Source organism: Amaranthus tricolor, chromosome 5, assembly GCF_026212465.1.
Source record: "Amaranthus tricolor cultivar Red isolate AtriRed21 chromosome 5, ASM2621246v1, whole genome shotgun sequence".
In the NCBI taxonomy this organism is placed as follows: Eukaryota; Viridiplantae; Streptophyta; class Magnoliopsida; order Caryophyllales; family Amaranthaceae; genus Amaranthus; species Amaranthus tricolor.
In genome coordinates this window covers 6,563,685-6,572,130 of record NC_080051.1, presented here as the reverse complement: position 1 = coordinate 6,572,130, position 8,446 = coordinate 6,563,685, and positions in this window count along the sequence as shown.

Below are 8,446 nucleotides of genomic sequence, written 5' to 3'. Positions count from 1 at the left end.
AGAATGAAAAATGAACAATAAGCACTGAACAATTATCAATAAACAATGAAGAATGAGCAATAAGCAATAAACAATTAACAATGATTAATTAACAACAAACAATGAGCAACGGCTAATGAACAATGATCAATGCACAACGAACATTGAGCAATGAACAATAACCAATGAAAATGAACAATAAACACGGAACAATGAGCAGTGAACAATGAACAATGAACCTTCAATAATGAACAATGAGCAATGAGCAATGACCAATTAACAATGAACAATGAACAATGACCAATGAACATTAACTAATAAACAATGAACAATGAGCAATGAGCAATTAACACTGAAAAATGAGCAATGAGCAATTAACATTGATCAATTAACAATCACACCAAACAATGAACAGTAAACAATAAAGAATGAACAATGAACAATGAACAATGAACAATGAAAAATGAGCAATGAGCAATGAGCAATTAACAATGAACAATGAATACTGACTAATGAAAAATGAGAAATGACAATGAACATTGAACAATGAACAATAAACAATGAACAACGAATAACGAGCAATGAGCAAACAAGAATGAAAAATGAACAATTTTGCAATGAGCAATTATCAATAAATAATGATGAATGAGCAATGAGCAATAAACAACTAAAAAAGAACAATGAGCAATTAACAATAAACAATGAGCTTTGGAAAATGAACAATGACTATTAAACAATGAACAATGAACAATGAACAATGAATAATAAAAAATGAACAATGAAGAATGAACAATGAACAATGAGCAATAAGTGATAGGCAATGACAATGAACAACGAACAATGAGCAATAACCAATAACAATGAACAATATACAATGAAAAATGAATAAAGACCAACGTAAAATGAATAATTAAAAATGAACAATGAAAAGTGAGCAATTAAAAATTTAAAATGAACAGTAAATAATGCTCAAAATAAACAATAAGTAATAACAATTAACAACGAACAATGAACAATGAACAATGAAAATGTACATTGAACCATGAACAATGAACAATGAACAATGAATGAGCAATGACTCATGAACAATGAATAATGACCAATGACCAATGAACTATGAACAATGAACAATGAGCAATGGACAATGAATAATGAAAAATGAACAATAAACAATGAACAATGAACAATGTGCAATGTGCAATGGCAAAGAACAATGAACTATGAATAATGAGAAATGAACAATGAGTAATGAATAATGAACAAATTAATAATGAAAAACGAACAATGTACAATTAATAATGATTCACAAACAAAAAATAATGAACAATTAACAACGCGCAGTGACAATGAAGAATGAACAATGAGCAATGAGCAATGAACAATGATTAATAAATAACGAACAATTATAAATAAACAATGAACATAGAATAATGAACAATGAAAAATGAACAATCACAATAAAAAAGGAACAATCAATGAGTAGTGAAAAATGCGCTTTGAAAGATGAACAATGAATGATGAACAATGAACAATGAACAATGAACAATGAACAATGTTCAATAAACAATGGAGAAGGATCAATGAACAATGAACAATAAACAATGAACAATGAGCAATGAACGATGAAAAAAGAATAATTAACAATGAACACTGAAGAATGACGAACGAACAATTATTAATGAACAATGAACAATGAATAATGAACAATGAACAATAAGCAAATCCCAATCTCATAATAGAGATTACAAGTTGAACACTTTGAAAAGTATTCTAAGTTAGGCGTATTAAACTATGAAATAATCTATGAACAATGAACAATGATCTATGATCTATGAGCAATGAACATTTAAGAATGAAAAGAGAACAATGAACAATGCACACTGAACAATGAGCAATGAGCAATGAGCAATGAACAAGGAACAATGATCTATGATCTATGAGCAATGAACATTTACGAATGAGCAATGAACATTTACGAAAGAACAGTGAACAATGAACAGTGCACACCGAACAATGAGCAATGAACAATGAACAATGAACAATCAATATTGATAAATCAACATTGAACGATTTACAATGAACAATGAACAATGAAAAATAAACAAAGAATAATGAAGATGAACAATGAGTAATAAGCAATGAATAATGATCAATGAACAATAATCAATAAATAATGAACAATATGTAATGAGCAATACGACATAAACATTGAACAATGAGCAATCAAAAATGAACAATGAATGACGAAAACATTAAAAATGAAGAATCGACAATATATAATTAACAACGAACAATGAACAATCAATAATGAACAATCAATAATGAACACTGAACAATGAGCAATGAGCAATGAGCAATGAACAATCAACAATCACCAGTGACCAATCAACATTGAACAATTAACAATGAACAATGAAAAAAGAGTAGTGAATAATGAGCTTTGAAAGATGAACAATGAATGATGAACAATGAACAATGAACAATGTTCAATAAACAATGGAGAAGGATCAATGAACAATGAACAATAAACAATGAACAATGAGCAATGAACGATGAACAAAGAATAATTAACAATGAACACTGAACAAAGACCAACGAACATTGATTAATGAACAATAAACAATGAACAATGAACAATGAACAATGAACAATAAGCAAATCCCAATCTCATAACAGAGATTACAAGTTAAACACTTTGAAAAGTATTCTAAGTTAGGCGTATTGATCTATGAAATAATCTAACTCTTTTTATCACCTAAGCCTATTACAAATTGTAAGAGCTAGATGAAATAAGAATTTCAACTCTTTTAAATACGTAGAGAATACTAAATCTTAAGTCAAGAGAGAAAATTGTACGAAGAGTTGCATCCTTAATTCTTGAATGAAGCCTTGTATATATAGATGTTACGCCTCAACATATCCTTAAAGAGCAAGAAAGCTTCATCCGTTAATTTTCTTGATCTGGATGTTCTGCGCCAGTCTTCAAGATTTTGAGCTTTACGTCAAACTGACGTTGCACTGACAGCTCATTTAATTTCGTCATTTTTTATTTTTAGTATCAATTTAAAATATGTCCTTATTTATAGGAAACTCTTTAATTAAACTTACGATATTAATCATTTAAGCGAGTTGAGTGTTCATGAACATTGAGCATTTAATAATGAGCAATGAACAATGAATGATGAACATATTAATCATGAACAATGAATGATGATCAATTAATAATGAACAATGAACAATGAATATTGAACAATGAGCAATGACAATGAGCAATGAACAATGAACAATGATCAATGACCAATGAACAATGAACAATGATAAAATTAATAATGAACAATGAACAATGATCAATTAATAAGTGAACAATGAACCATGTACAATGAACAATGAATATAGAACAATGAGCAAGAACAATGAATGATGAACAAATTCATAATGAACAATGAACAATGAACAATGAACAATGATCTATGATCTATGAGCAATGAACATTTAAGAATGAAAAGTGAACAATGAACAATGCACACTGAACAATGAGCAATGAGCAATCAATAATGAACAATGAACAATGATCTATGATCTATGACCAATGAACATTTACGAATGAACAGTGAACAATGAACAATGAACAATGAACAATCAATATTGATCAATCAACATTGAACAATTAACAATGAACAATGAACAATGCAAAATAAACAAAGAATAATGAAAAATGAACAATGAGTAATAAGCAATGAACAATGATCAATGAACAATAATCAATGAATAATGAACAATATGTAATGAGCAATACGACATAAACATTGAACAATGAGCAATGAAAAATGAACAATGAATGATGAACAAATTAAAAATGAACAATCGACAATGAATAATTAATAATGAACAATCAACAATGAATAATGAACAATCAACAATGAACACTGAACAATGAGCAATGAGCAATGAGCAATGAACAATCAACAATCACCAGTGACCAATCAACATTGAATAATTAACAATGAACAATGAACAAAGAGTAGTGAATAATGAGCTTTGAAAGATGAACAATGAATGATGAACAATGAACAATGAACAATGTTCAATAAACAATGGAGAAGGATCAATGAACAATGAACAATAAACAATGAACAATGAGCAATGAACGATGAACAAAGAATAATTAACAATGAACACTAAACAATGACCAACGAACATTGATTAATGAACAATGAACAATGAATAATGAACAATGAACAATAAGCAAATCCCAATCTCATAATAGAGATTACAAGTTGAACACTTTGAAAAGTATTCTAAGTTAGGCGTATTAAACTATGAAATAATCTAACTCTTTTTATCACTTAAGCCTATTACAAATTGTAAGAGCTAGATGAAATAAGAATTTCAACTCTTTTAAGTACATACATAATACTAAATCTTAAGTCAAGAGAGAAAATTGTACGAAGAGCTGCATCCTTAATTCTTGAGTGAAGCCTTGTATATATAGATGTTACGCCTCAACATATCCTTTAAGAGCAAGAAAGCTTCATCCGTTAATTTTGTTGATCTGGATGTTCTTCGCCAGTTTTCAAGATTTTGAGCTTTTCCTCAAACTGACGTTGCACTGGCAGCTCATTTAATTTCGTCATTTCCTATTTTTAGTATCAATTTAAAATATGTCCTTATTTGTAGGAAACTTTTTAATTAAACTTACGATAAGCTTAAGTTATTTTAGCATATTCCAATAATTCGGACTTAAACATATACATTAATTATTAAATTTATATCCAATGTGATTTTAGACCAACTTAAACAACCAAATGAATTACGTAATTTTATTTGTTTAATCAATATGTGTTTTGAATTATCATCACTTAAGAGAGTTGAGTCTTCATGAACATTGAGCATTTAATAATGAGCAATGAACAATGAATGATGAACATATTAATCATGAACAATGAATGATGATCAATTAATAATGAACAATGAACAATGAATATTAAATAATGAGCAATGACAATGAGCAATGAACAATGAACAATGACCAATGACCAATGAACAATGAACACTGATAAAATTAATAATGAACAATGAACAATGATAAATTAATAAGTGAATAATGAACAATGAACACTGAACAATGAATATAGAACAATGAGCAAGAACAATGAATGATGAACAAATTCATAATGAACAATGATCTTTGATCTATGAGCAATGAACATTTAAGAATGAAAAGTGAACAATGAACAATGCACACTGAACAATGAGCAATAAGCAGTGAACAATGAACAATGAACAATGATCTATGATCTATGAGCAATGAACATTTACGAATGAACAGTGAACAATGAACAGTGCACACCGAACAATGCGCAATGTGCAATGAACAATGAACAATCAATATTGATCAATCAACAATGAACAATTAACAATGAACAATGAACAATGAAAAATAAACAAAGAATAATGAAAAATGAACAATGAGTAATAAGCAATGAACAATGATCAATGAACAATAATCAATGAATAATGAACAATACGTATTGAGCAATACGACATAAACATTGAACAATGAGCAATGAATAATGAACAATGAATGATGAACAAATTAAAAATGAACAATCGACAATGAATAATTAATAATGAACAATGAACAATGAATAATGAACAATCAACAATGAACACTGATCAATGAGCAATGAGCAATGAGCAATGAGCAATGAACAATCAACAATCAACAGTGACCAATCAACATTGAACAATTAACAATGAGCAATGAACAAAGAAAAATGAACAAAGAATAATGAAAAACGAACAATGAGTAATGAGCAATGAACAATGATCAATGAACAATAATCAATGAATAATGAACAATGAGCAATGAACAATAAACAATGCGTAATGAGCAACGCGACATAAATATTAAACAACGAGCAATGAAAAACGAACAATGAATGACGAACAACTTAATAATAAACAATCAACAATGAATAAAGAATAATGAACAATGAAAAATGAATAATGAACAATGAGCAATGAACAAAGAACATTGACCAATGAAGAATGAGCAATGATTAGTGAGCAATGAACAAAGAACAATGAACTATGAACGATGACCAACGAACAATGAACAATTACCAATGAACAATGAACATTTACAAAAGAACAATGAATTATGAACAATGAACGATGAGCTATGAGCAATAAGCAATGACAATGAACAATGAGCAATATGCAATGATCAATAAACAATGGAGAATGAACATTACATAATGAACAATAGCAAAGAAAAATGAATAATAAATAATGGTGAATGAATAGTAAACAATAATCAATGGACAATGGGCAATGAACAATGAACAACGAACAATCAAAAATAAAAACTGAAAAATGAATAGGCAATGACCAATGAGCAATGAGAAATTAACTATGGACAATATACAATGAATATTGAACAATTAATAATGAGCAATGAACATTGATTGATGAACATATTAATCATCAACAATGAATGATGACCAATTAATAATGAATAATGAACAATGAATATTGAACAATGAGCAATGAACAATTGAACAATGTCCAATGAACAATGAACACTGAACAAATTAATAATGAAAAATGAACAATGATCAATTATTAATGGAACAATGAACAATGAACAATGAACAATGAATATAGAACAATGAGCAAGAATAATGAATGATGAACAAATTCATAATGAACAATGAACAATGAACAATGATCTATGATCTATGAGCAATGAACATTTAAGAATGAACAGTGAACAATGAACAATGCACACTGAACAATTAACAAAGAACAATGAACATTGAAAAATAAACAAAAAATAATGAAAAATGAATAGTTAGTATTGAGCAATGAACAATGATCAATGAACAATAATCAATGAATAATGAACAATACGTAATGAGCAATACGACATAAACATTGAACAATGAGCAATGAAAAATGAACAATGAATCATGAACAAATTAAAAATAAACAATGAATAATTAATAATGAACAATGAACAATGAATAATGAACAATCAACAATGAGCACGGAACAATGAGCAATGAGCAATGAACAATGAACAATCAACAGTGACCAATCAACATTGAACAATTAACAATGAACAATGAACAAAGAAAAATAAAAAAAGAATAATGAAAAACGAACAATGAGTACTGAGCAATGAACAATGATCAATGAACAATAATCAATGAATAATGAACAATGAGCAATGAACGATGAACAATGCGTAATGAGCAATGCGACATAAAAATTGAACAATGAGAAATGAAAAACGAACAATGAATGACGAACAACTTAATAATAAACAATCAACAATGAATAAAGTATAATGAACAATGAAAAATGAATAATGAACAATGAGCAATGAACAAAGAACATTGACCAATGAACAATGAGAAACGATCAGTGAGCAATGAACAATGAACAATGAACTATGAACGATGACCAACGAACAATGAACAATGAATATTTAAAAAACAACAATGAATTATGAAAAATGAACAATGAGCTATGAGCAATAAGCAATGACAATGAACAATGAGCAATAAGCAATGATCAATAAACAATGGAGAATAAACATTACAAAATGAACAATGAGCAAAGAAAAATGAAAAATAAATAATGGGCAATGAACAATGAACAACGAACAATTAAAAATAAAAATTGAAAAATTAATAGGCAATGACCAATGAACAAGGAGAAATTAACTATGAACAATAAATAATGAATATTGAACAATTAATAATGAGCAATGAACATTGGATGATGAACATATTAATCATGAACAATGAATGATGACCAATTAATAATGAACAATGAATATTCAACAATGAGCAATGACAATGAGCAATGAACAATGAACAATGACCAATGAACAATGAACACTGAACAAATTAATAATGAACAATGAACAATGATCAATTAATAATTGAACAATGAACAATGAATAATGAACAATGAATATAGAACAATGAGCAAGAACAATGAATGATGAACAAATTCATAATGAACAATGAACAATGAACAATGAACAATGATCTATGATCTATGAGCAATGAACATTTAAGAATGAACAGTGAACAATGAACAATGCACACTGAACAATGAGCAATGAGCAATGACTAATGAACAATGAACAATGAACGATCAATATTGATCAATCAACATTGAACAATTAACAATGAACAATGAACTTTGAAAAATAAACAAAAAATAATGAAAAATGAACAATTAGTAATGAGCAATGAACAATCATCAATGAACAATAATCAATGAATAATTAACAATACGTAATGAGCAATACGACATAAACATTAAACAATGAGCAATGAAAAATGAACAATGAATGATGAAAAAATTAAAAATGAAAAATCAACAATGAATAATTAATAATGAACAATGAACAATGAATAATGAACAATCAACAATGAACACTGAACAA